Source organism: Stenella coeruleoalba, assembly GCF_951394435.1.
Source record: "Stenella coeruleoalba genome assembly, chromosome: 11".
Taxonomy (NCBI): Eukaryota; Metazoa; Chordata; class Mammalia; order Artiodactyla; family Delphinidae; genus Stenella; species Stenella coeruleoalba.
The window spans coordinates 82,436,203-82,463,540 of record NC_137157.1 but is presented as its reverse complement, the minus strand read 5'-3'; the positions used below and the strand labels follow the sequence as shown (position 1 = coordinate 82,463,540).

Genomic DNA, 27,338 nt, shown 5'->3' with positions numbered 1-27,338 from the left:
AAGAATAACCAACACATAGTGAGCACTCAAAACAAATTTTTTACGTAAATTGAATGAGAACCCCCAAGGAACGGATGTAACAATATAAATTCTGGAAACCAGGAGAAACACGCAGGGCTGAGGGCAGCTTTGGCAAGTCTTCCAGTCACATGGGCTACAGGAACCCCACAAGACAGCATGGTCTTCATTCACCACCTCCATCAATCAAAAGACCAACAGGTCCAGTCTGAATCTGCTGAGATCAGGGAACCGCAGCAATGAGAGCCTTCAATCTCGAACGTGGGCCGTATTTTTTTCCCTATCTCAGCCACCACTCTCCCAATTATAATAAATGAATAAAGTAGATTGAAGCTAAGGAAAAATAAAGCAAAATTAGAAGCTGGCAAAATGCAAACCCACTGCCTGGGGCTGATGGATGATGACAGCTAGCAGACAAATCCTGTTCCCCATTCTAAATTCTGTCTACTAAACAAATTAGCAAACTCATCAATAACTGCACGGCATTTACCTTCTGCGGCAACAGCTGCTGCAAAATCACGATGCTGACTTTTTGGGTTGTGGTCTTGCTCATGGGACACATTTATAGGCCAAGCAGGGTCAAAGATAACAGAATGACAACCAATATTATAGGAAACGGTGTTGTAAGGGCTTGGAAGATAAACAGCTTGGGAGTCCCCTACTGAGTCTACCACTAGCCCCTGTCCCTCCCCCAATAACTGTTTGCATGATGACGTGTGAAAAGTTCATGCTTGTGCTAGTAAGTAACTGTAAAACTTCCAATAAAGACATTAGTGATTAAACAGAAACTTGTGAGATACATAATCTTATATCTGGATTATGTTTTAAAACATGATCTTTTTCACGAAAACTAGTATTCAGTGTGGAAATTATATTTTAAAATGGCAAAAATCTTCTATTCTTCATAAAATTATGATACAATTCTATTTTCTATTGTAGCATAAGAGGAATTTTTTCTCTCATCTTCAAAGAAGAAAGAAGAGATAGGACCAAATACAACATATACAATATAACAAATACATCTTTCCCTAAAAGTTTCAAATGAAAATAGCAAAGGAGGAAAGAAAGGGCTTTTATGATTAAGTTTACAGGCAATGGTTTCCAGGTACTTACATGAAGTTAAGGATGGCAAAATATTCTTTTTTTTTCCTAAGTAACTTTTTTGAAAATTTTGTTTTATTTATTTATTTTTATACAGCAGGTTCTTATTAGTTATCTATTTTATACATATTAGTGTATATATGCCAATCCCAATCTCCCAACTCATCCCCCGCCCCCCTTTCCCCACCTGGTGTCCATACGTTTGTTCTCTACATCTGTGTCTCTATTACTGCCTTGCAAACCAGTTCATCTGTACCATTTTTCTAGGTTCCACATATATGTGTTAATATACGATATTTGTCTTTCTCTTTCTGACTTACTTCGCTCTGTATGACAGTCTCTAGGTCCAAAATATTCTTAAAACATCCTGCATTAGGAAAACATAAAACTATGAGTGGCTTAGTTAATGAAAAACAATAGTATTTCGGAACTGAGACTCTGACCACCATTAATTAATTAGAGGAAAGGTGACTGGAAGAAAATGGAAGACACAGCATACTGCCTGAGTCTATTGCAAGCATTTTCTCATGAGGGCACTGAAATTCTTCAAAGTGTGTTTTAACACTTACAACAATAGAAACCCTGCATCTCTCTCTGGTGAATCATGCCCGTTTGTACCAAGTGGCAACAAAGGGTAAAGACATCGCAAGAGAAGGCAAGTCTATACTCACCCGAGAAAGAAAAAGAGAAAGTCATCAAGACCCTTACCGCAGCTGAGACAAGCCAAGACACAAGACAGAGAAGTGCTAGGTACAGATGAGCTTCCCACTCGCCTTCAGCAAATTCTATTGATTTCAATCATCTTGGGCTTGGGCTGCTTCCCAAGCCTTATTTGTGCAGGAACGCCACTCCCACTGGCGTTGCCATTCCTGGCTGACATCTGTTGACTGTCCAGACCAAGCTGAAGAAGTGGCAACTACTGGGGAGAGATGTCAAGGTCCTTGTCATTTTAAGAGGTCTCCCAGAGCAGGTGTGGTTATTCCCACCTCTCCTCTGCTCTCAAGCATCAGGTACCTACCTTATTAAGGCACTCACCAAGCTGTACAACTAATATTTGTACAAATGGCAGTATCCCCATCAGACTGTGAGAAAACACGTGCAATTCTTTTGGGGACACATCTGGAATGGTAAGTACCTGAAAGAGCTGATCAGTGCTCATTAAGGTGTGAGCAAAAGGGTGTCCTCTTGTTCACATTTCCCTGAAGTTAAAAATGAAGATGAAAACACGGTAGATGTGCGTTACGGCAAACAACAAAAAAGGTATTTTTATTTTTTTGCAACCACAATATTCTTACTGGCTTTCTACAGAAGTCTAAAGTATTTTTTTTTTCCCAAATTATGACAAACGTTTTCACTAGATGGTGGGCTTCCAGAGGCCAGAGATAATTTTCTCTCCCCTAAAATAAAGCTTGATGACCTCACAGATTCTCAATAAATGCCTATTGATTAATGAGTGTTCTACTAAGGCCAGCTAGATATTGACGATTCTCCCATTTTTCTTCCTGTTACTCACTATACCTTTCCTTAAAGAGAAACTTGTTTTAAATGATCAGGCCCTTTCTTCTTCAGTGAATAAGAGCTTTATCTAAAATGTACCACCACAGGGGTGGGGACTGCAGGGGTATTCACTCAGGCACAGAGGCTGGAGGATGAGAACAGAAAACACAGAACTAGACTTTTTTTAAAAAAGAGCTACTATTCTGTCAGCAGCCTCAGGTCTTTGGAACCCAGAAGCCACCAATCAGTATCTAGTATCAGCCTTCTACAAGGCTTAATCAAAGGAAATTTTAAGAGAAGAGCCATTTTAGAAACAAGAGTATTAATGGTGACTTAAAGAAAGTAGAAATAATTGGCAAAAAAAAAAAAATTATTTCCCTTTTGCTCTCTGATTTCCTGTGTGACTTCAGGTGTACGACAAGTCCTCTGTGCCTGACTTTCCTTATCTATGAAGCTGGTGGGAAAACCACTGAACTCCACTAACTGTCAGTAATTCTAATAGGAATTATGTTAAATATTTCTACATTTTGTGACCCTTAAAATTCCCAGAGGATGGCTAGCATGGTGAAATAATACTATAGCATCCTCCTTATGGAAATAAACCATCAATAATGCGTATTCAGGACTGCTATCTCTTTCATTACCTATTCCAGGGTGCTGGAAAGAAGTAACTTGTGTTATTTTGTGGACCCTGACAAAAGCAGGGCTGGTACCTTGTCATCTCTGCTGGTACCTTGTCACACTCCTGCTTCTAATCTTCCAGAACTCTCAAGCTGAAAACCACTTTCAAACAGGGATTTCCTGGGTACCGTTAGCACTGACATCAAACCTTCAGTTCAAAGGTCACATCTTCTCTCCCACTCCCCTGCCTTCTGGGTCTGGCCTGCCCTCACTGAACGAAATGCCCTCTTTATCTCAAAGAAGTACAGGCTGCTATGAGAAGGAGTCTGGGGAGGGAGGTTACTGACTGCAATTGTTTGGAAGATTCTCATAATTGCAGCAAGGGATCCATCCTCTCGTGTCACCTAAGTTGGAAAATGGGTCAGACATAATGCATTTGGTTAAGTGTCTAAACTGAAAAGGTGCTATTTTATTTTAAATGGCATAGTCTTTACAAAGGCTAAGGTTACTGGTGCAATGCTCTCTCATTTTAAAACGTATCAGGGACATGCCCTCTGAGGGTCAGGCTTTCATTTGCTGATGTTAATTCTCAGCTGCCTGCTTCTCGTCCTTCATTGTACCCTGTGTCTTAGCTGGGCACGCTCCTGATTCCCTGCTACATCCAGACGGTCCATGTAAATAGTGTTTATGTTAAGGAAGTCATGTTCAGTGTGACTGGAGCACACAGAAACTGATGTTGTTGTCACTTTAGATTAAGCTCTTATTTTAGTAAAGGAGGCAATTGGAGCAGGCGGCTGAGTGGCCGAATGAAATATTCAGCTCATTTCATTTAGAGCTGCCTGGTTTCCATTGTTCATGGTGGCAAGTCTAGTTAACCATGTTGGTGCCGGCACGCAGCGGCCCCCGCTCGCTCACGCATCCTCCGGCTAACACTTTTTAAGTCATCCATCAACACACCTAGAAGTAATCAGGTGAACAATGTAGGCACAGTCATCCCTGGATGCACCTCTGTGAACTCCTGTCCATTTGTGTGCTCAAAATGGATGCTTTCAAGGTGTGCGCAGAGTCTGCCTCAATTTTCAGGTACAGCTGGAAGATGGGTGAACACAAAGATACGTAGGACACCGGGTTTTTGTGAGTCAGCTAAACTTTTAAAATGTAATTAATGTGTTTACCAAAGGAAGAGGTTGGGCTTAACTCCTTGAAACATGTTAACTACTGCCCTGAGACAAGGAGCTGTTGAAAACACAGGTAGACACCACTGTCCCAAAACAATGCACTAGCTACGTAAATTATTGTTTGAAACTTACTATTTGGAAGCACTTAGGTATAGAGAGCCTTCATAGTACTTTGCTACTTTCCTGGGAGTGCTAATTGTGTTCTGGCCATATTTTGGAATTTGAAGCACCTGTTCAGAGACTCTCCTACCATGACAATATAATCCAATCCCACCAAAAAGTCGGCTTTCTCTTTCCTTCTCTCTCTCCCCATCTCTCTCGCTCTCTTTCTCTCCCCCACCTCCATCCTTCCTTTTTCTTTTTGACAACTTACACCAGAAAAGGTGGTTGCAGGAAATGATAAAGTAAATATTATTTTCATACATCAAATTCCTGGTTAAGTTTTTCACCCATAAAAAAAAATGCTCTATAAATGAATGATTTCATCACTTCAAGACCTGAGAAGGTAGAAACTCTTCTTTGCTACAACTTACAACAACTTTGCTACAACTTATATAGCTACAATATTATAGATATTACTTAATGTCCATATAAAGTACCAGTCATCACTGAACAAAAATAACTAATTGTTATTATGGAGACCCATTCAACGCCAAAAACACAGTGAGTGACAAATACATAGTAGGCTCTATGCCGGGCTAAAAGTAACCCTTAACTTCATGGTATCTAAATATTTAATAACTCTTCTGTGGATCCAGGTTTTGTGGGGACTGAGAGCTTATACAATTTCAGAAGAGAATACAAATTAAAATGTTTAATTTAACATGAAAGTGAATATTTATTTACAGTGGAAAAATCCCAACAAATTATCACTTTAAAATGCTGAGAAATATCACAAACATCACAAAATCTGGGAAAAAAACAAATATTCATCTTAACTAGCTCCCCAACCACACCTCTCTAATGCTTTTCCCCTACAGTTGTTGGCTACATACTCTGATTGCCTCTTTGTAAATATCACTTTCTATAGAGAAAATGGAAAGATAATCCATTCTTTTATCTAGTATGTTTACTCAAATTGTTTTTTTAACTATTCACAATTGGGATTCAGAAAACATGCAACTGCACAACACAAGATACTTGCTGCCTGCATTACTGCTACAAGTTTCTGCCCTAAACACACAGATATTTGAGAAATTCTATTTATGTAATATTCATCAAAAAAGAAAAAATTACATGATGCATTAATAATAGCATGAACTGCATTAGTCATTAAATTCCTAACAGGAGAGAACCTCTATTGTGACTGGGCACTCATACAAACCATAGCCTCTATTTATAACATTATACATCTAATAACAAGAAAGTTTTCCACAGAGTAGCTTCTGGCTCTGTATGTTTCAAAACTAGTTGCATTAGGTATCAGCACTGCAGGGACGTGTCCACAGGACAATACGGCCTCCGGTTCCTCACCTGTCACAAGGCTCTAGTAAATTGGCAAAGTGGAACATCATCAATAGCTCCACCACTACACGTGGAAGTTTGCAAAGAACATACCTATATCCCACTTAATTTAAAATCACTGTATCCCCAGCGTGACTCCCCACCACCTCCACCAAAACAAAGTCATGACCTCTCCAATGCCACTGCAAAACAGAAAAGGAATGGAGGGAGGTTACAGTGAAGGCACTGGTCATAAATGATTGCAGTTAAAATAGCTTAGATTGCAAATTTTACAAAATATATGATTATTTGAACACATTGCCTACAGGGTCTCTGAACTTGGGAAAGAACTCAAAGGAGTGAAGGACCCTGAAGCTTAGTTTTGCCTCTGGTGAAATAATTTACTTCTTTTCTGGTGGAACAAATGTTTTTTAAATAGTAAATATCAGATGTTTGTCAATAATTGTGATTATAAATATCTATTAAAAGGATCTTATTTTAAGACACAGTGAGTACAATTGGTAATTAACAATAATTGAAGAATTCAGAAACCATACAAAAGAATATTTGGAGCAAATTTTGTTTTTGGAATTATAAAACTGTTAGCAACCATCTTCTAAAAAATCAAAGCCCTTCTGCAGCTAAAGTATAAAGAAAATGTGGAATTAAACAAAAATGTTTAAACTGTCACATATTTCAGCAGCTAAAATACAAGATAATTGTTGAGAAGAGCGTGCTGAGGTAGCCACTGGCAGGAAGACTGTGGAAATACACATTTGAAACCTTGTTTTCCAAAGAGCCTATGGAAATAAATAAGAGAAGAAAGTAATTCCAAAATTTAATTTTGATGGAATTTTCTCCTGTGCTGACTCTCAGAAACATACAAATTGTAATCTAATAATACATTATCTCTAAAAATTGCACAAAGCTTGTGTGTGTTGTATAAATAGGTACAGCATATTTCTCCACTAAACAAAATATTAAATCAAAATAGTCTATGCACTCATAATGTAAGAAAAGTTTTCTATATTTTTTAATATGAGGTTTTCATATTGAGTTCATCCATTTGGATTATCTTTGAATATGCATTAGAAAGATACTAATTCTGTGCACTCATATTGACTAAAAAGATAAAACATAAACTTGGAGTCCAACTGTCAGTTCTTAAATCCAATCCATAACTCAGCATATTTGTGAAAGTAACTAAACTTACCGAAGTTTTTACTGACTCCTCAAACTTCTCATTAAGAGTTTAAGGGAAAATTGGTCTTAGATTTAGGAATCAAATTCCAGTTGAAACTTCGGAGGTGGATATCCCAATCTCTAAAGTGGGCGAAAGGATCTGCTTATTAGCTTTTTAAATTTCCATGTCTTTCTATTTTGTTTCTTTTCTTCCTTCCTCCTCCTTTACTTTCTTGAAACCATAGGAACTGGGTGGTGCTGCCACAGAATTCTTAGCAAATGAAATGTGAATTATAAAAACATATTTCAAGACATCAAGTTTCTGAGGGAGGTAGAAGAAGAAATAAGACCTTTTAGAAAGTAGCTGAGCAAGAGCAAAGCTAAAGCCAAAGCACAAACCCTCAATGGTTAGAAGTAGACGTTAATGCACAGAACCAATTATAGTCAACTCAAAGTCAACAATAGGGAACATTCAAAATCATTCCAATACATATACCAACAGACCAAATTTGTACCTGCCAAGTCTAGTTTCCTGTTTCACTTCTCTGGTCTCTTAATCTAAACAGACAAAATGCTTCATTGTAATAGTATTGCTACCCCAAATATATCCTAAATTGCATTGGCTATAAAGAATAAAATGGCCCACATCACATACAGGTAACACACACACACACACACACACACACACACGCATTTTGATGAGTGTTTTGCAAGCTGTAGATTGCTAGAGGTTCAAATAAAGTATGTAACAGAAATGAAACTTATTATCAAACCAAATATTTTAACAGGAAAATGACATAAATGTCATTGTCTAAACCAGGAGTATGGCCTGTGATCCAGCTCACTACCTATGAAATAAGAATGGTTTAATGAATGAACATTTATAATCAATATGATGATAGAGAACATTAACACTAAACTACAATTAAGTGAAATGTCTCCCCTCCCAGAAAAGGATTCAATTATTTCTCATTATAAGACTTCTATTATTAAAAATTTCCTCAAAAAAAAATTTCCTCAATTATTACTATTATATTTTGAACTATGTCAATAAAAATTTTGTGGAAATTTTTTTCCTCTCTTGAGGTACTTACATAATATCCTCCATTTCGCCTACTAGCCTACAAAGCCTAAAATATTTACTATCTGGTCCTTATAAGAAAAAGTTTGCTGACACCCGGTCTAAAACAATCTAATCTACAAAATTGTTTTAGCCTCATATATTTCTAGTTTTTATAATATAGATATGTATGCACGCACTTAGAGTGTATAGTAATGACTGCTCTCATAAAAGACTCATGACTACCTCCTAATGCTTCCTAAATCACTACCAGGAAAAAACCACAATCACTACCCCTGAAAAACAGATTCCTATGGAGAGCTCACAATAACAGATCACATTTATCTCACCTTATAGAAAAATGAAAAGGAGGTACTGATTTTACCCAATAATTTAGTTTAAAAAAATTAAAACTATAATGTTCAATGCTAGTGGAAGTGTAGACAAGAAAACCCATGTCTACACTAACTACAGCAGTGTTAAATGGCACAGTCTATCTGGAAAGCAATTTGGTAACAGATAACAAAATGCATTAAAATACTTACACACTTTGATATAGTAAATCAACTTTTGTAAATCCAAAAATGTGAAAACATACATACACATAAAGATGTTCAATAAACTGTTACTTTCAACAGTGACCTGACTCTAGCATTTTTTTTTCTGTTAACAGCCTTACTATTCATCAAGTTATAGAAGGGAGAAATCTTGGCACTATCCTTTCCCTCACACCAACAGAGCCAATAATTTCTCCCCCTTAGTCTTCCACATCTTTTCCTACTTCATCTCTACAGCTACAATCTTGGTTTAAGAATCTGTCATCCCTCTTCTGGATTCCTTCAATATCATCTTGGGACTAGATCTGAAAAGTGAGGCCTAAGCTTATACAATTTGGGGGCTCTTTAAAGAAAAACAAGGTAAAATTGTGGATACAAAATGTGTGTTACCAATGCTACCCAACATGAAGAGAAGCATAACAGAGGGGTAGGAAATATTATAGAAAGAGGAAGCACTCCTAACAAACTGAAGTTAAAAACTCATACTCTTGGCAAATTTTATAAAAACACAGGACCACAAGAACACGTTTTACAGTCTCCCCCAAAATATTGCTAAAGGCCCATGCAAGCCAAGTGGTTTTTATTTAGGCTTTATTTCAGCTTCTTGGTGTATCTCACTCCTTACCAAACCCTTCGCTCCTGAGCGTCGCAGTTTTTAAGCTGTCCATCCAATCATATTGCTGATAAACAATTTTTCTAAAATGAAATTCTAAACATATCCCTTCCCTACTTGAAAATCTTTCTTGCCAGTAGTATAATTGGTACAAATCCTTCCATGATATCACCTCCACCTACTTCTCCAACCTCATTTTCTGTGGTTCCAGACGTGCTGCAATATTTACAGTTCCTTCTGATGTTATTTCAGCAGATGTTCTTTCCTCTAACTGAAGTGTATTTTCTTCTCTTTTCTGGCTAACAGATTTCTTCTAATGTTTCTGTCCCAACTTACATGTTAAAGTCTTCCCGGACCTGACAATAGAGTTGATAGCAAGTTCTTTGGCCCACTCTCCTCCAGTATTATACTTATGACCTATTATAAGGACTCATCCGTGGTGTGTTTCCCCTGATAAATTAAAAATCTCCTTCAAGGCAGAAACCCTGTCCTAGCCATCTTTATCTCCCAAGTGCCTGCCTTAAGTGCTCAGTAATCCTTAGCTGAACAAATGAATGAAAAAGGAAGAGAAGTAAATATATCAAAAGATTACTGTTATTGCTTTTGGTCATTGGTATTGTTAGTAATTTTTTACCCTTATTTTAAAATATTTTTGCTGTGTGGCTGTATTTGTTTTATAATGGGAAATCTAATTTATAATAAAATATTTCTTTGAGGCTTACTCTAATTTTCATTAGATCTGCTATCTAATTCTCTTAAAATTCTGCATACCTGTGCCAGGTTTATTTACATGGCCAACAGTCTACTTTACTTGAAATCATGTTTAGATTCCTGTACACAATTAGCTAAATAAATATCATTAGTGCAGCTTCATTAAAGTGTATTTTTCTTAAATATTTCTCAGTACACATACTTCTCAGTAAGTGAGCATCTATTAGAGTTTTGGCAAGGAAAAGCTTATAATGGACTTATTTCCATAGGTATATATTTCATGCACTAACTGAAAGGAATAATAAAAATGTTTTGCCATCTGGAATAGAACAGTGCTAAATACTACAAGACTCAAATTATGTTCATATGCATGAAGCCACGTTTCCAAATCACTATTACAATTTCTATCTTCCACATAGGATGCACTAAAGAATTGCTTTTATGAAGAAAATATCCAAAATAATCTGATAATTCGCCTAAATATAATCCTCATTGAAGCTGAACGTATTTTATCCTTTTTTTAGTAAAACTATCATTATCACTATCCAGTAAATGCCTGCAGGAACTTTATAGCAAACATTTTATTCTTTTTCCTTTGCATTCTTTAAATATTTTGTTTTATTACACATTGTTTAAATATGCTCTACATAGAGTAGACCATGTACACACAGCATATTTAGATATGAATACAGGTCAAGAACACCAAAAATGCAAACCACAGGCCATAGGAATAACATCACCGAACTCACATTGACACCACTTTAGTAGTTTCAGAGCCAGTTGAATTCTTCATAATCTATACCTCTAGTTCAGGTATAACTTCATTTTCTAGCCTATGGTATGATGGTATTAGACTGAACCTCTCCACAAACATGTTCCTGTTCCTCCTTTGTGTTAAGACGTTATTCTGAGTTCTTGTGATAGTATGATCTAAGTCTGAACTCCTTTGCTGTGTGGATCCAGGCCCCAGCCAGTCTGGTTTGGTTGTTTAAAGGAATAACAGCGTTCTCCTCATTGCACAGGGCTGCATGCAAGAGTCACCTGAGATGAAGTGCAGTACAGCAGAAAGAACATAACTTTAAAATCACACCATCATTGTATGGAGTCCCCACAATGGCATTTCAAGGTCTGTGTGACATTCAAGTTATTGAGCCTCTTTGAACCCTGGTGTTATGGGTTGAATTGTGTCCCATCCCCAAATTCACATGTTGAAGTCCTAACTCCCAGTATCTCAGAGTGTAACATTTAAAAATAGGGTCATTGCAGATATAATTAGTTATGTTAAGATGAGGTCATTAGTGTGGGCCCTATTCCTATAGAACTGGTGTTCTTAGAAAAAAGGGAAACTTGAACATAGAGCAGACATTCAGAGAGGAAAGACAGTGTGAAGAGACACGGAGAAGACGCCATCCACAAGCCAAGGAGAGGGGCCCAGAGCAGATCCTTCCTTCACAGCCCTCAGAAAGAACCAACCCTGCCAATACCTTGACTTCAGACTCCTATCCTACAGAACTGTGAGACAATACATTTCTATTATTTAAGCCACCCCATTTGTAGTACTTTGTTACAGCAGCCCTAGCAAACTAATACACCTGGTTTCCTCAAATGTCAAATCCTTAATATAAAGGATGCAGCGCCATTCTAAGGGTTAAAAATCACATCATAGATACTCAAAAGAGGGCAGGCAATATTTTTTATCATATAGGGTATAATATTTGAAGTATTTTATTTCATTTCCTTGAATCTTGCTTCTTTCTCCATTCAGTCAGCCAAGTTACTATACTCTACACTCAATTTTCATAAGAAAATTGTTGGCAGAGCAGGGAAGCATGGGGGAAGGAAGAATGTCAATTATTGGTTTTCGAGTTTCAAAAGCCTAAGACGCTCTGAGAAATTAGAATGATTCTCATGCATTGGAAACAGACTTAGAAGAGATCCTCCTATTTACTTACTAAGCTAAGAGCAGATCTAGACACCTCTGAGTGGAGAATAAGGTAGTCAAGGCATGTACGGACATTAGTGCATCTAGAAGCCAAGTTGGGGGTGGGTGGCTGAAACTTTACCCTCTCCCCACCACCCTAACTCTTCCTAGTGGGGCTAGAATGACCAGATATTAGACTGCAAGATTCAACTGAGTCACCTTCATTGAACAGGCATGAAATCCCAAAGTAAAGGGCTAGATCAAAATCCAGATTAAAAAAAAAAATCATAAGAACTGGTAGGATGGTTCTAAAAGCCAACCAGAGAATGTAAAGGATCAAAAGGATAGAGGAGAGGAAAAGCGTTGTGCAATGGTTCTTGGATTGAGCTGCTGCCCTATGGCAAGTCCCACCTCACCCCAAGCAAGAGGGATGGAAGGGACTATTTTCTCTCTCAAATCTTTAGAGAGGCTTCAAAGGAATAATTTAGACAGGCTGGACTTTGGGAAACTCAATGGACTGCAGACTGGCTCCCACCTTGGAAATCGGGAGGACAAGAGGGTCAGGCTAGGAGCAGCTCTGGAATTTTAGAAGTACCCTCAACCCCTCCTGCCCTTGGAGGTTCATGAGATGCATGTTTTCATGAAGCTGGTGTGGGCCAGGGATGAGAGAGCCAGACTGAAGCCCAAGATGACCATCGCGAAGTGTTCCTGATACACTAAATAGGAGTTCCTGTGGGATGGATTAGCTGAAGACTAGGAGCTGTGTGGGCAGTGGACAACTGAAGGAGAAGCCCTGTCCAAGTCAGGAGAGTTGAAGACAAATGGGTCCAGCAAGGGAAGCAACCAAAGTTCCCCCAAAGTGGCCAAGTAACTATCAGTTTTAAACATCTGCCAGGCCCAGAAAGCTGAAGCCAGCTTAACATAGTACCAGGTCATGCAAGAAACAACCCTAAAGACACTCTTCCCTTTCCTTCCCATGTTCCAACCCCTAAGGATTCAGCAATAGCAGCTAGCAAATGGGGGCGGAGGTGACAGAGAGAGAAAGAAAACAGCACACCCTCTCCCACTGCAATAGCCCAACCCACAAAATGGGCCTCAGAGAGAGGAGGAGAGATGATTTGATCTTACATGCACTTTGAAGCTACAATTATGGTCTGAGATTGGACATTCTAATTTCTGAATGTCTGTGATTTAAAGTGTGGATAGAAATTTTTTTTAATCTAAGGGTAATCCCTATTAGGTATGGAGCCTACGCGAGACCTAAATTTCATCCAGAGGCATGGGAATACCCACCCCATTCCCCAGTTCATTTCAAAGAAACAACAAGAAAAAAAGTAAACGATTTCCTAAGTTGTGCTTGTTCGAAGTACCGTTACAGAGAGAAATCCCAAATATGTTGGTGGGAGATAATGGAGGGTGGAAAGGATTTTCTTTCTTGGATGGAGTCTGGACCTTGGAAATGACCGAGTGATATGTCCAGGTAGATGGACCTGACCAGATTTGCCAAGGACCTCCCACAATAGCATGCCTCGGAAGCAAAAGAACAAGGACCACGTGCTTCAGAGTGGCATGCAAGGAGCAAAGAGCTTTATGCCACCCCAGAGAGTTTCTTCCAGTTTAGCAGGAGCACACCCTCATGTGCCCAGGAAGTATCTGGAAGAAGCCAAGAGAGGGAGAGAAGACCCTCGAAGGAGGACCAAAGTGTGCCTCAGCAATGGCTCACAAGTACTGACAAAGGATGAGAGGACAAACATGACTCATAGAGAGATGACAGCCTAGGAGCAGATATGTCACCCCTCACCCTCAAAACCTTACCTAGAATTAGGATGCAACCTCCAATTGAGTCCACATGGTTAAATGAAGGGTTAAAATATAATTTAGATTTAACTATAGAAGAATAAATAGAATTTAGATTTAACTATAGAAGAAGAGATTTAACTATAGAAGTGTGCAAGTTACATTTCTTGCACACTCAGTGTGTAGACACATACCTGCCACATGCGGGGAAGCTTGTCCAAGACTTCCAAGGATCCTCTTAAAGTGTGTCTTTACACTGTGAACTGATTAACAAGCCTAGAAGAGAATTAGAGCTAAGTCACTTAGAGGCAGATTCACGGTGTGAGGAAGTTGACTCTCATATCTTAGCTGTTTGGGGAAATGCCAGAAGATTGTGATAAACTGAACCTGACAGAATACACAACATCCACTACCACAGAACTCTTAAATTCCATCTAGAAAGTTACAGAAGCATCAGCAGAAGGAAAGAAAATAAAATGAATCAGCTTGTTTGGTTTGATTTTGAAAATCAAATGCTCCAAAGCCCAGAAGGAAACATAGAAAAGAGTAGGCATAGTAGGGAACTTAAGGTTCCTATCCTAAAAACTTGGAATTTTTAAAAGCATCAAACCTGTTTCTAATGAGAGAAGACAAAGAAATCCAAGTAAGGGAATAGATTGTGACAGGGGTGCTACTTTAGAGAGACTATTCAAGGAAAAATCCTCTCCGATAAGGTGACTTATGAGCAGAGAGGAGGATAAAGAGAGTAAGCCAGATGGAGGAACTTTCCAGGCCAAGGGAATAGCAAGCACAAAGGTCCTGTGGTGAGAGCCTGCTGAGCATGTGCAGGAACAGCAAAAAGGCCACTGTGGCTGCAGCATGATACGTCAGAGGGAGACAAGTAGGACATGAATGGTGTTGGAAAAGGCCCAGGAAAGGCTCTGAATTTTAAACTAGAAGCCATTAGAAGGTTGTGTTTTTCTTTAATCAAACATTTTAGTTTGACATCATTGTAGATTTTCATGCATTTGTCAGAAGTAATACAGAGAAATCCCCTGTATCTTTTACCCTGTTTCCCCCAATGGTAACATCTTGCAAAGTTATAGTACAATATCAAAACCAAGATATTGACATTGATAGTTAAGATACAGAACATTTCCATCACCATAAGAGTCCCTCAGTTTGCCTTTTTATAGCCCTCCCATCCTATCTCCTTCTTAAACCCTGGAAACCACTAATGTACAAATTCTATAATTTTGTTATTTCAAGAATATTATACAAACAAAATTATATGAGCAACACAATTCTCTGGAGATTCATCCAGGTTGGTGTGTGTATCAATAGTTCGTTCAGTCATATTGCTGACTAGTGTTCTATGGTCTGGATCATTTAACTATTCGCTCATTGAAGGGCACTGCTTTCTTTCTAGTTTGAGGTTATTATAAGTAAAGCTGCTATAAACATTTGTATACATGTTTTTGTGTGAGCATAAATTTTCCTTTCTCTGAGATAAATGCCCAGGAGAGCAATTGCTGGGTTTTATGGTGGTTGTATGTAAAGTTTTCTTTAAAAACCTGTCAAACTGTTTTGCAAAATGGTTGTACCATTTTACAACCCCATTAGCAATGCATGAGTGAGCCAGTTTCTGCAATCCTTGCCAGCACTTAGTGTTGTCACTATGTCTTATTGTAGCCCATTCTGCTTTTCTCTAATGGTTAATGATGTCAAACATCTTTTCATGTGCTTAGATGATATCTGTATATATCCTTTCCCATGAAATGTTTCTTCATGTTTTTTGTTTATTTTCTGATTGGATTGTTTCATTTTTTATTTTAGAGTTTTGAAAGATTACACTCTTAATACCAATCCTTAATACAAGTCCAAATATATAGTTTGCAAATATTTTCTCCCAGTCTGTAGCTTGTCTTTTCATCTTCTTAACAGGGTCTTTCATGGAGCAAAAGTTTTCAATTTTGCTCAAGTCTGATTTATCAATTTTTTATTTTATGAATCATGCTTTTGACATAAAGTCTAACAATGCTTTGCCTGGCCCTGGGTCCTGAAGATTTTCCTTTTTTTCTTTTTTTAACATCTTTATTGGAGTATAATTGCTTTACAATGGTGTGTTAGTTTCTGCTTTATAACAAGATTTTCCATTTTTTTCATAAAAATTTTAGTTTTAAATTTTACATCTAAGTTCTCTATACACCTTGAGTTAATTTTTGTATAAGTTGTAAGACTTAGGTCAAGGTTCAATTTTTTGTTTATGGATGTTCAACTGCTCCAGTGCCATGTGTTGAGAAGGCTATGTTTCCTCCATTGAATTGGTTTTGCACCTTTGTCAAAAATCAGTTTACATCTGTGTGGGCCAATTTCTGGGTTCTCCGTTGTATTCTACTGATATATATTTGTATCCCTCTGCCAGGATCACATAGTCTTGATTACGGTAGCTATATGATAAATCCTGAAATTGGGTATATTAATTCTTCCCACTTTATTCTTCTATTTAAAAATTCTTCTAACTATTCTGATTCATTTGCCTTTCTATAAAATTTTTAGAATAATGTGGTCTATATCTACAAAAAAATCTTGCTGGAATTTTGATAGAAATTGTGTTAAACTTGTGTATCAGTTTAGAGAGAATTGATATGTTTGTTATGGTGAGTCTTCCAATCCATTATTTAGATTTTCCATCAGTACTGTGTGGCTTTCAGCATACAAGTCCTACACATGTTTTGTTAGATTTATACCTAAGCATTTAAATTTTTGAGTGATTATAAATGGTATTGTGTTTTAATCTTTGGTGTCCAGTTGTTCACTGTTATTATATAGGAATATAGCTGATTTTTGTATATTTATCTTACATCCTACTACTTTGCTGAACTCACCTATTAATCTTGGAAGGTTTTTTTTTTAAGTTCCCTGGGATTTTCTACATAAACAATCATGTCACCTGCAAATAGGGACAGTTTTATTTCTTCGATTCTGATCTCTATGCTTTTAATTTCCTTCTCTTGTCTTTTTGTACTGGCTGGAAATTCTAGCACGATATTAAATAAAATTGGTGAGTGCAAACATTCTTGACCTTGTTCCTGATCTGAAGAGAACTAATTGTCTTTCATCATTAAGAGTAATGTTGTTACAGAATTTATGCAGTTTTTTTCAGATGCTTTATATCAAGTTGAGGAAGTTCTCTGTTCTTATTTTTCTGAGAATTTTTATCCTAAATGGGTGTTGAATTTTGTCAAGTGCTTTTTCGGCATGAATTGATAGGATCACGTGATATTTCTTCTTTAGCCTGTTAACATGGTGAATTGCGCAACAGTTTTGCAAGTACTGAACGAACCTTGATCCCTGGAATAAACCCTACTTGGTCATGGAATATATGTTATTTTATATATTGCTGAATTCTATTTGCTAATATTTTGTTAAGGATCTTTGTGTCTGTGTTCATGAGGGATATTTATCTCTAGTTTTCTTTTCTGTACTATCTTTATCAGGTTTTGGTATCTGGCTAACACCACTTTCATAAAATGAATGGGTTCCTGAAAATGATTGTGTAGAACTGACGTTACTTCTTTAAATGTTTGTTAGAATTCTCTAGTGAAGCCATCTGGGAGTGGAGTGGGTTTTTTTTTTTGAAATGTTAACATTGTTCGATTTCCTTAATAGTTATAGGGCTATTCAAATTATCTATTTAATATTGAGTGAGTTGTGGTAGTTTGTGTCATTTGAGGAGTTGGTCCATTTCATCTAAGTTGTCATTTATGTGTGTAGAATTGTTTCTAGTATCCCCTATTATCCCTTTAATGTCTGCAGGATCTGCAGTGATACACTTTTCATTCTTCACACTGGTAATCTGTGTCTTATCTTTTTTTTCTTTGTCAGGCTTGCTAGAGGTTTGTCTACTTTACCACTCTTTTCAAATAACTAGGCTTTTTTTGTTGATTATTTTTCTGTTTTCAATTTTATTTTGAAAAAGTTAATTTTATTAACTTTTGTTCATAACATTATTTCCTTCCTTCTGCTTGCTTTGGGTATATTCAGCTCTTCTTTTTCTAGATTCTTGATTCTTGAAGTGAGGTAAGATTATTGATTAGAGACTTTTACTTTTTTCTAATGTATGCATTTAATGCTACAAACATGCCTCTCAGCACTTCTTTACTTGTGACCCACAAATTTTGATGTTGTATTTTTTATTTTCATTCCGTTCAATGTATTTTTTATGTTCCTTGAGACTTCTTTTGTGACCCATACATATATATAATGTATGTTACTGAATTTCCAAGTGTTCAGAGATTTACATGTTATCCATTGTTGATTTCTAATTTGATTCCATGGTAGTCAAAGAATACATTCTTTATGATTTTAATTCTTTCAAATTTGTTGAGATTTGCTTTCTGACCCAGGATATGGTCTATCATGTTATATGTTCCATGGTTACATTAAAAGAATATGTGTTCTGTTGCTGTGGGGTGGAGTGTTCTGTGAGTACCAATTAGAGTCTGTTGGTTACTGATGTTAGGTTTTCTATATTCTTGCTGATTTTCTATCTAGTTTTCTATCAATTGATGAGGTAGGGGTGTTGAAGTCTTCAACTATATTTATAAATGTGTCTTTCTTTTTTCAAATATTTCATTTTTTGCAACTCAGTAATTTAGTGTACACACATTTAGTATTGCTATGTCTTTTTGATGGAGCAACTCTTTTATCATTATATAATATCCTCCTCTGTCACTAGTAATTTTCTTTGCTCCAAAGTCTACTGTATCTGATATTAATATAGCAACCCGTTTACTTTTTATTAATGTTTGCATGATACATTTTTATCCATTCTTTACTTTCAACCTGCCAACATCATTATATTCAAAGAGAATTTATAAAGATACAGCATTGTAGTTGGGTGCTATTTTTTAATACACTCTAACAATCTGTCTTTTAATTGCTGAATTTAGACCATTTACATTTAATGTAATTATTCATATGTTAGGCTTGAAGCGAGTAATTTTATTTTTTGTTGTCTGTTTTTCATTTCTCTGTTTTCTTTTTCTTTCCTTCCTTCAACATTTTTTATAATTCAATTTTGATTTATCTGTAATGTCTCTTTGTACAGCTTTTTTAGTGGTTGCTTTAGGTATGACATCAAATTACATAATTTATCACAGTCCGATGGTGTCATCATATTATCAGTTTGAATGAAAGGTGTCATGAATCATGTCCTACTGAATATTTCTGCAAAAATGTGGGATTTGGTAAATCTAAACATCAGAATAAATGTAGCTATGTGAGATACTGTCCTGTTTCCTCCCCAAATGCTCCTGTTTTTCCCCACTTAGAACTACATACACATTCATACCTCCACTAAAACGATAACTGATATGTGAATTGGAATTAGACGGGGAAAACAATACATCACTCTGATTTGAAACACCAATATTTCTGTCATTTGATGTATACTTTTTTGGATAGACAACTTTAAAGATAATGTTTAAGAGAATGTTTTCTAATACATTAAAGTGAAGAGAAATCTGAAAACTTTTTGAAGTCTGAACAAAATTTTCCTCTTATTTCATTTATCAAGAATGTGGACTAACAACCATTCATAATGTTACAATTTTCAGTAGGCTTAACAATTACCTAGGCTCTTGTTCACCTTTTATAGAAAATTCATTTCAGAGAGATGAAATTAACTCGCACATGGTCATGAGTGAGTCAGTGACAGAGTTGAGCCTAGAACTGAGGTCTGATGACACTGAACCACACATTCAGGAATAAAAATATTAATTTTTATCTGTAGTATATGAACAGTCTGCTTGGGAATGCAGTTATGCTTCATTTCCTTAAGGAAGGCAAAAAAAGAACATGGCAGATGGAATATCATCACTCATCTACATTGGAATTTAACCAAGACTCTGGGGTTTAAATGTACCCACGTGCCAAAAGTAGCAACTGGTAGCAAATAAATGGCCCAACCATGGATATTATTGCAGGCACTGGCCCACAAGAAGTTCTCAACATGAAATTGTAAAAGCTAGCATGTCCTTTTCCATTGTGTATCAGTGAGTTTTTTCCCACCTAACCATGCTATCACAGAGGGACAAATTTGAAGGACACTGACATATTTCCCACATTATGCAGTTTTTATTCACTTTAGATGTAAAAATCCTTGAGCATATACAAAAGGGACAGTCCTCAATTCCCAAATATTTTTTATACTCCCCAATTTATTTTATGAAAGATCAAACCTCTAGTTTGTAGCTCTTAGTGACAGATTTCCTCTTTTAGTCATAAAATCTTCTATGATCCAAACTTTGGAAAAAATTCTTGCTCTACATCTCCCATTTATATTCACAGTCAGCTACTATAATTAAATAATAGAGTTTCGTTTACTTGGGCTCAAATTCATGAAATTTTTTTATTTCTACTCATCTCTTTTCTCTGAAACGTCTCCCAGTATTATTATTATCCTTGAGCACACAAATACACAGATCTGTGAATCTATGATGAGGTCTTCCTATTTTTTTAGAATAGATTTTTGCTTTGATTAAATGTCTAAATTGCCTCCACTTAGATGCTGTCTAAATATGAACAAATACCTGATCCCACCGAGAAAAAAAAAATCATCTGTTAACAGCTGAACTCCTAGCCAAATATATGTATTATGTTTACTCCAGGGAAAAACTTGGTTCACGAGCTGACTTGGGTGTTCCTTGACCTGATGCCAGCAGGTGATGAATGTGCTAATGGTCTGCACCAAAGTGAGAACTCAAATTCCCTTCCGTTCAAGCCCAGCGGACTGGCCAAATGATAAAGCACCGTTCAGCATCAGGTACAGAGCCAGCCATCAGCCTTCCTCCCAACCAGTGGTGCCACATGTGCTGAGGAGCAGGACAAGAAGAACTGAAGGTGCTAAACACTCCAACAGGGAAGTATTTGAATCAGAAAGAAAAACTAAGCTATACAGCTGCCACTGTGTCTAACTCTTTAACCAGACAGAACTTCCACACGCCTAGACTTTTTTTCACAAGAGGAGAGGAAACTTGCAGAATTTGTATTCACACGTCCAATGTTGTGCTCTCACCACATGCCTATGAAACTCCCTTGTCAACAGAGCTTTTACCCTTGCCTTTTTCTCTTTTTCAGGATTTCTACTCCAAATCCCCAGCACTCTTAGAGCAGTGATCTCAGAGGCATTTCTAGAGTTGATGCAAATTGTTTCTTTGTTTACCTCCTGGAGATGGGGTAGGAAAGGGAAAGAAGTGTAAAGGCTCCAAAGTGGCAGTTAAAACCAAACCAGCTAAAGAAAGCTCATAACATTTTCCACTAGTTTGCTGTGTAAAGGCCCCCTGCTAATTTTGAAAAGCCTTTGTGATTTTTAAGATGAAAAAGTTAAATGGGTCAACCCCTATGCTAATGTTCACGGACTAAAGGTGAAGTTATACTTTTACCAGTGAAAACTCAGTAGGTGAACAGACCAAATACCTTCAATATAGACAGACTATGAACTGTTAAAAGAAAAACAACCTATAAATACATTTTTCATTGTTAATAGGCCACATTGCTACATAAGAGGACTTGTTTTCCTTTCCAGACACAGTACCATCAAGGATCAAAGGTATACTATAAAATAACTGACATCTAGTTTGGATAACACATAATATTTTAATACTTTTTACAACATAAAGACATTATTCCTGATTAGAAGCAAAATCTTGAGAATATACTAAATTCTGAAAACAGAGAGTAATCCCAAATTATCCCTTCAGCTGATACATTAAAGACTGAATGGATAAAGACAGAAGAACTACATACCAATCTGTGGATTAGGCTGGTAAACTTTGTTTCATCCTACAGCTCTTAGCCCAAACTGAAAGTCCAGAGTGAAAACAGTATTCAGGCCTCCTCTATGAATAAGATGAAACTCCTGGTTCTGATATTAGTGTCATAAGCAGTTCAACCCATCTCTGAATACCCAGTCAAACTAAATAACTCTATTGTTGAGCAATATCTGCAACATACTTTGTCAGATGATGGGTAAAAAACAAAGTCATTAAAACATATCAATAAAGAAGCTGTGATCTAACTACTTCAAAGACAGCAGATGATTTGACCTGAGTAGAAAATAATACTTAAAGTATTCAGAGGAAAGAGAAAAAAGAACCTCAGTCTGGCCTGGTCACCAAAAGGCTTCATAGACATAGTATTGAGCTGAGTTTTGAGGAACAGGAAAGATCTGGAAAGTTGGAGGGAAGAACAGACAATATTCTAGGCATGGATCTAGAAAAATACGGGGGATATGGGTTGCTAGAGCCCAGGACACTCTGACCTATAACAGAGGGCTTGAGAGGAGAAGCCATGGAAAGATGGCTTAATAAAAAACTCAGTGCAGATGACAGCTCTTAAGGGCAAGTTTAATCATACTTCACAGAAGTTGGTTTTCACTGAGCTCGTCTAGAGGTACAAAGGGATAACATTAGGTTGCTCATGTAATCCACACTCAGTGAAATTTTAAAAATAATAAAAATCAGTGGGATTTTTGGAAAGATTTTTACCAGCAAATCACACCTCTTTGGATACATTATATCAGATTGGGTTTTTTCCTCTTTTCTTTTTTTTTTTTTTTTTTTAATTTATGTCATTTATTTATTTATTTTTTTTTGGCTGCGTTGGGTCTTCATTGCTGTGCACGGGCTTTCTCTGGTTGCAGTGAGCGGGGGCCACTCCTAGCTGCGGCGCGCAGGCCTCTCACTGCAGTGGCTTCTCCTGTTGCAGAGCATGGGCTCTAGGCACACAGGCTTCAGTAGTTGTGGCTCGCAGGCCTCAGTAGCTGTGGCCCACGGGCTTAGTTGCTTCCCAGCATGTGGGATCTTCCCGGACCAGGGCTCGAACCCACGTCCCCTGAATTGATAGGCGGATTCTTAACCACTGCACCACCAGGGAAGCCCTCCTTTTTCTTACTCCAACAGTAATTGCTCATTATTTTACTCACATGCTACAGCCAAACAAATGAACATACAAATGAACAAATAAGCCCTAAGGCATAATGTAACAGATAATGTGGTTTTCTCCTCAATATCCCTTCCTCAGCATGTAAGAGCAGTGCAGTATGAAGGATTGAGCCCAACTTCTGCAGTGGGTCCTGCAAATTTAAGGCAATCATGGTAATCCCATCCTCCTTTCCACTGATGGCTTGGTGAACCCACGCCTATACTAGTCTATGAATGGCATTCCCCTGGAAACATGGTTTGAACCCAGGAATGGACATATGACACAACGTGGGCCAGTGAAACATAAGTGACATTTGCTTCTGGGAAAACATTTCCTCACTTTTAAGAGAGAACCACTGAAAGAGATGGTCACTTTCTCAAACTCTATGGTTGTCAGAGCTGGAACTGCAGATGCAATTGGCTTTAAGAATAAAGGTGACGTACAGAGGAGGTCAGAGCTCAGGCAATTGCAGAGATAAGATGCTGAAAGCAATGGACAAATTCAACCCAATAATCTGCCCTACCTCTAATGTCTATGTGAGATACCATCTTTCTTATTATTAAATTTCGTTGGGCTTTTTTTTAAAAACTACCCTAATTTCTTTAAAAATACTCCATGACACTTGTGCATCACTCACAAATGGCTGTGATCCAATAATATATCTCATTTCATGGCCCTCCGGTTAGTCTTAGAGCCTCCAGAAGACTTGAAAAAGTGAAAGCAGGACAGGTAAATAAGAGGAAGGGAGGTTCTGTATGTATCTGAAAGCACAAATCCAGGTGATCTATTTCAGATGGGCAGAACACCATCCTCTGAAAAGATGGAGTAGCTAGTTGTCAGAGTCACCAAGATCGGTCCAGGCATCCTTATCAAATGAGGGCACAAGAAAATTATACATAACCAAGGTTCTAATAAACCCAAAAACTTTAGATTTTACAACTCCACCCTTCCTCTTTCCTCCTACACAGCTGCTAAGAGTAGGGGCATTTTATTCCCTGGTCATATTAGTGAAGAGTTCCTTATGATGAGGCCCAGCCCGTAAAGGGTTTTCTGAACAAGCGAATGTTATAAACTCTGTAACTTTCTATATTTCATTGCCAAACAATGTTGTGGGCTGCAGTTTCCAGGACTGCAATTAACCGTTTAAGCCAACTATGATATGGGCTACATTAGCTCAGCAAAATGATCATGTTTACGCCCTTATTTTTTTCACTCCCTCACTTAAAAAATAATTTTAAATGCTTAACTACAGAAATATATAAGTAATATAATGTATATGACAACTTCTGAGGAAATTACAGCAGCAGATAAATATTGGTAAATGGTGATCAAGATGAAGCAATTAAGCTAAAATAATGAAAGCAGAACTCTATGTATAGGAGGCTGCAGAAACAGTAACTTGTAGCAGATTTGATCACCACTACCCAAAGGAGAGCCAAATATGAATATAAACTTGTGAAGGAAGACTCTGCCCAAAGTATTAAGCCAAAGAAATAATAAGATCAGAAACATTTTAAATGTATATGTTGTGACTGGTAGCTAGAAGATGATACTCTTCCATGGTTGAAATATGGCTCTCTAAAAATATTAGTAAAACTTCTGATAGACCTCACATATATTCTAAGTGCATAAAATAGCACTGTCTGTTTAGGCCTATAAATAATGACCAAATCAGTAGAAATGAACATACCTAGTGCTCAAAACACAAGACTGCTTAGAGAAGTAGATGAGGGCGGTATATGTACAAAATGCAGAACATCTTGACACACCAGATAGCAAGGAAGCTATCAAAGATGACAACAGTTATGTCAAAAGTACTCAGAAGCCAATTCGAAGTGGTTTCCGTTGGTCAAAAATGAGACAATCTGAGTTTCAAAACGGGTGAGAATTACAATTGATCAAGCTCATCAAATATGCTTAAATTCTTGAGTTCACGATGATATTTAAAAGAAATTACTTGGTTACCTTCTGAGGATGACAGAAAGCTGTCCCACCTAAGTAGTAAAACATTCCCCACCTTCAGGTCAAACACACTCCTGTTCTCTTCTTGTTTGCTACCCCCAAAAAGTTAAATGAGATACAAACGTTTATTGTTGCTAACACCTATTAGCTCCAAATATTCTGCCTTGTTTACAAAGATGATGGGGCAGAGAATTCCCTGGCAGTGCAGTGGTTAAGACTCCATGCTTCCAATGCAGAGGGCGCAGGTTCGATCCCTGATTGGGGAACTAAGATTCCACATGCCCTGTGGCACGGCCAAAAATAAAATAAAATAAAAATAATACAAATGAATCTAATTATAAAACAAAAAAGACTCACAGACACAGAAAAAAACTTATTAAAAAAAAGATAATGGGGCATTTATCATACTAAAGTGTTCTCTCTTTTCTTTGTAGATCCTATCAGAATGAGAGGAAGAATGTACTGATTCCAATGTTTCTTTCTTTCGCAAATCAAATAACCCCATTTCCAACCTAAGAAACTGTTAGCTGCATTTTATGCCACCAACCCTCATCAAACCTGGACAAAGGGCATTCTTCTATAATGTTTATCATTATTGCAGGTTGGTCACAGCTACAATTTAAAAGCTCACTATAATCCTAACTGCAAAGGTTGACTGCACAGTGACCTTAGTCAAGATAAAACCTGTCCCATCAAACCCAAGAATAAGAAGGTCTATGGAAGTCTAGACAAATGGGTGCATCAATGAATAGGGGCAAAATGTATATTGCTTTTAATGAAAATCGTTCATTACACTCCTTGCTGTAAGTTTCACCCACACATCAAGAGTGGCATTTCATATTTCAAAGGTATTCTCAAAAAGTGGAATATATAAATACTGGATGTGATCAATGTACAGTATTGATCAATATCTAGTTCTCCTCTATACTTTCCATCCCAATGACATTAGGAATGACTATATGATTAGTTCTAGCAAAGAAATATGAGAAGTGATGTTTATCATTCTGGAATAAGGCATTTAATTGGCAGTGCTCAACTCTTCAGTCCTCCCTGGCCTGGGAGTTCATGCAAGCAGGTATATATAAAGGTGTCATAAAACTGAAGTTTCAAAAGCTAAGCCAGCATATGGTAGATAAATGACCTGCAGAATCACCTAAAATCATAACAGATCTTGTAAATGAGATTTTAGGGTTGTTTATAACAGCAGCATAACTTATTCTAACCTAAGTGATGTGCTAGAATTCTGCATCTTTCCTAAATAGCCTTTTCAGGGGAATCTAATAAAAATTACCCACATACAATGATTTATTGAAGCCAACCAAATTAGCTGAATTGTAAAAATGTAAGGATTTAAAATTAATATTTTCAGGACTGTGAATTGTTTGAAAATGTTACCTATATTTTATGAATTTATTCTAAGTTTTCTCTACTGAACAGAGAATGGCAGGAATATAACGGGCAGTAGCCACTCTGAGCCTAGTTCTACCTTAAGAACCACAGAAGAACACATGGTGAAGAGCGGTTGTTGATGACCTTTTATGAAGTGTCTCACGTCTCAACTGATTCTGAAATAAACTGATAAGGCTTACATTTTCTTGACCTCCTAATCCTTGGAACCAAAAGTACTTGGTAAATGAAATTTTTCTTTCATGATTTCCTCAGATCTACTTGTTCTGATTACTCTAGTATATACTACTGAAGAGCATTAAAACTACAAAAAGTCCATTGTGAGATTTCAGTAAGGCTCAGTCCAAGACTTTTGTGTGATGCTTTCCCTAGGTGGGAGTACTAGAGAACTTTTAATATGGAACTTTGTATCTTTGGTTATACAGAGAGCATTTCATATAACAAGCAGGGTGTAAAAATCGTGCAACATTCTCAGGAAATATAATCGCCTTTTACCCAAAGCCTCAGCAATCAACAGTTTGAAATACCATTCCCCCCCTGAACACACAGGTATTTACCTGGGTCATGAACCAAAAGGGCAACTGTCCCAAATATTCCTATTCATTTCATGGGTGCCACAGAAGCTTAAATGGACATCGTGGTGATAGCAATGGACAGACCATTGATTTGAGGATGACTGAGGACTAATGGACTCACTTCCTCAGCCACAAAGGTGTCCTAAGAGGTCTGCTAGCCCTAAATGACCTGGTGGCTTTTGAGAGGCCTAGGTACCACCTGACACTACACAATAATGATAGAGCTGCATGGAAAGTGGAGATGAGGGCCCCAGCAAGAATCTTGGCCAGGAAAATTCACAACATTTCCTTAAAAAAAAAAGACAGTGGGCAATAATTATACACTTCAATTGTTCATTTGGGTTCCACAAAGAGCTATAAAAAATATATCAGATCACCAGCCACAGATCTGTTACCTGTGGCAGCTAAAAAACATTATAGTGGAATTTCAGGGGCACGGAGCGAAACGAACATCTCCACATTGTTTAGAAAAGGATCTTCAGTCTAAGGAGAACTGACAGCACAGCTTTAAGAATAGATAAAGGACAGCCTCAAGGATCTGTCTTGCTTCCTTACTTTTTTAAAGTAATACCTTCATTTGCATAGTAATAACCCAATTATTGTAAGATTAGGTGAAAGGAATCTCATTATTGCTATTTCCACAAAACAGTCAATATTGTATTCAATATCTTTTAATGTTACACACCTTAAAACATAATTATTTCAATATACCCTCATTCATCTTGAAT

The 27,338-nt window shown here is 37.2% G+C and overlaps 1 protein-coding gene across 6 annotated transcripts in view; it reads right to left on the bottom strand.

The window, feature by feature from the left end:
- Positions 1 to 27,338, bottom strand: part of SOX5 (SRY-box transcription factor 5) — a 993,819-nt gene that overhangs the window by 845,928 nt on the left and 120,553 nt on the right. For 2 of the 6 annotated variants that reach the window (XM_079938029.1, XM_079938031.1), the window contains exon 2: positions 13,894 to 13,975. The exons of the other annotated variants lie outside the window; for them this stretch is intronic. The gene's annotated coding sequence lies outside the window, so the exon portion shown is untranslated. The remainder of the gene's footprint in view (positions 1 to 13,893; positions 13,976 to 27,338) is intronic. 6 annotated transcript variants of the gene reach the window in all.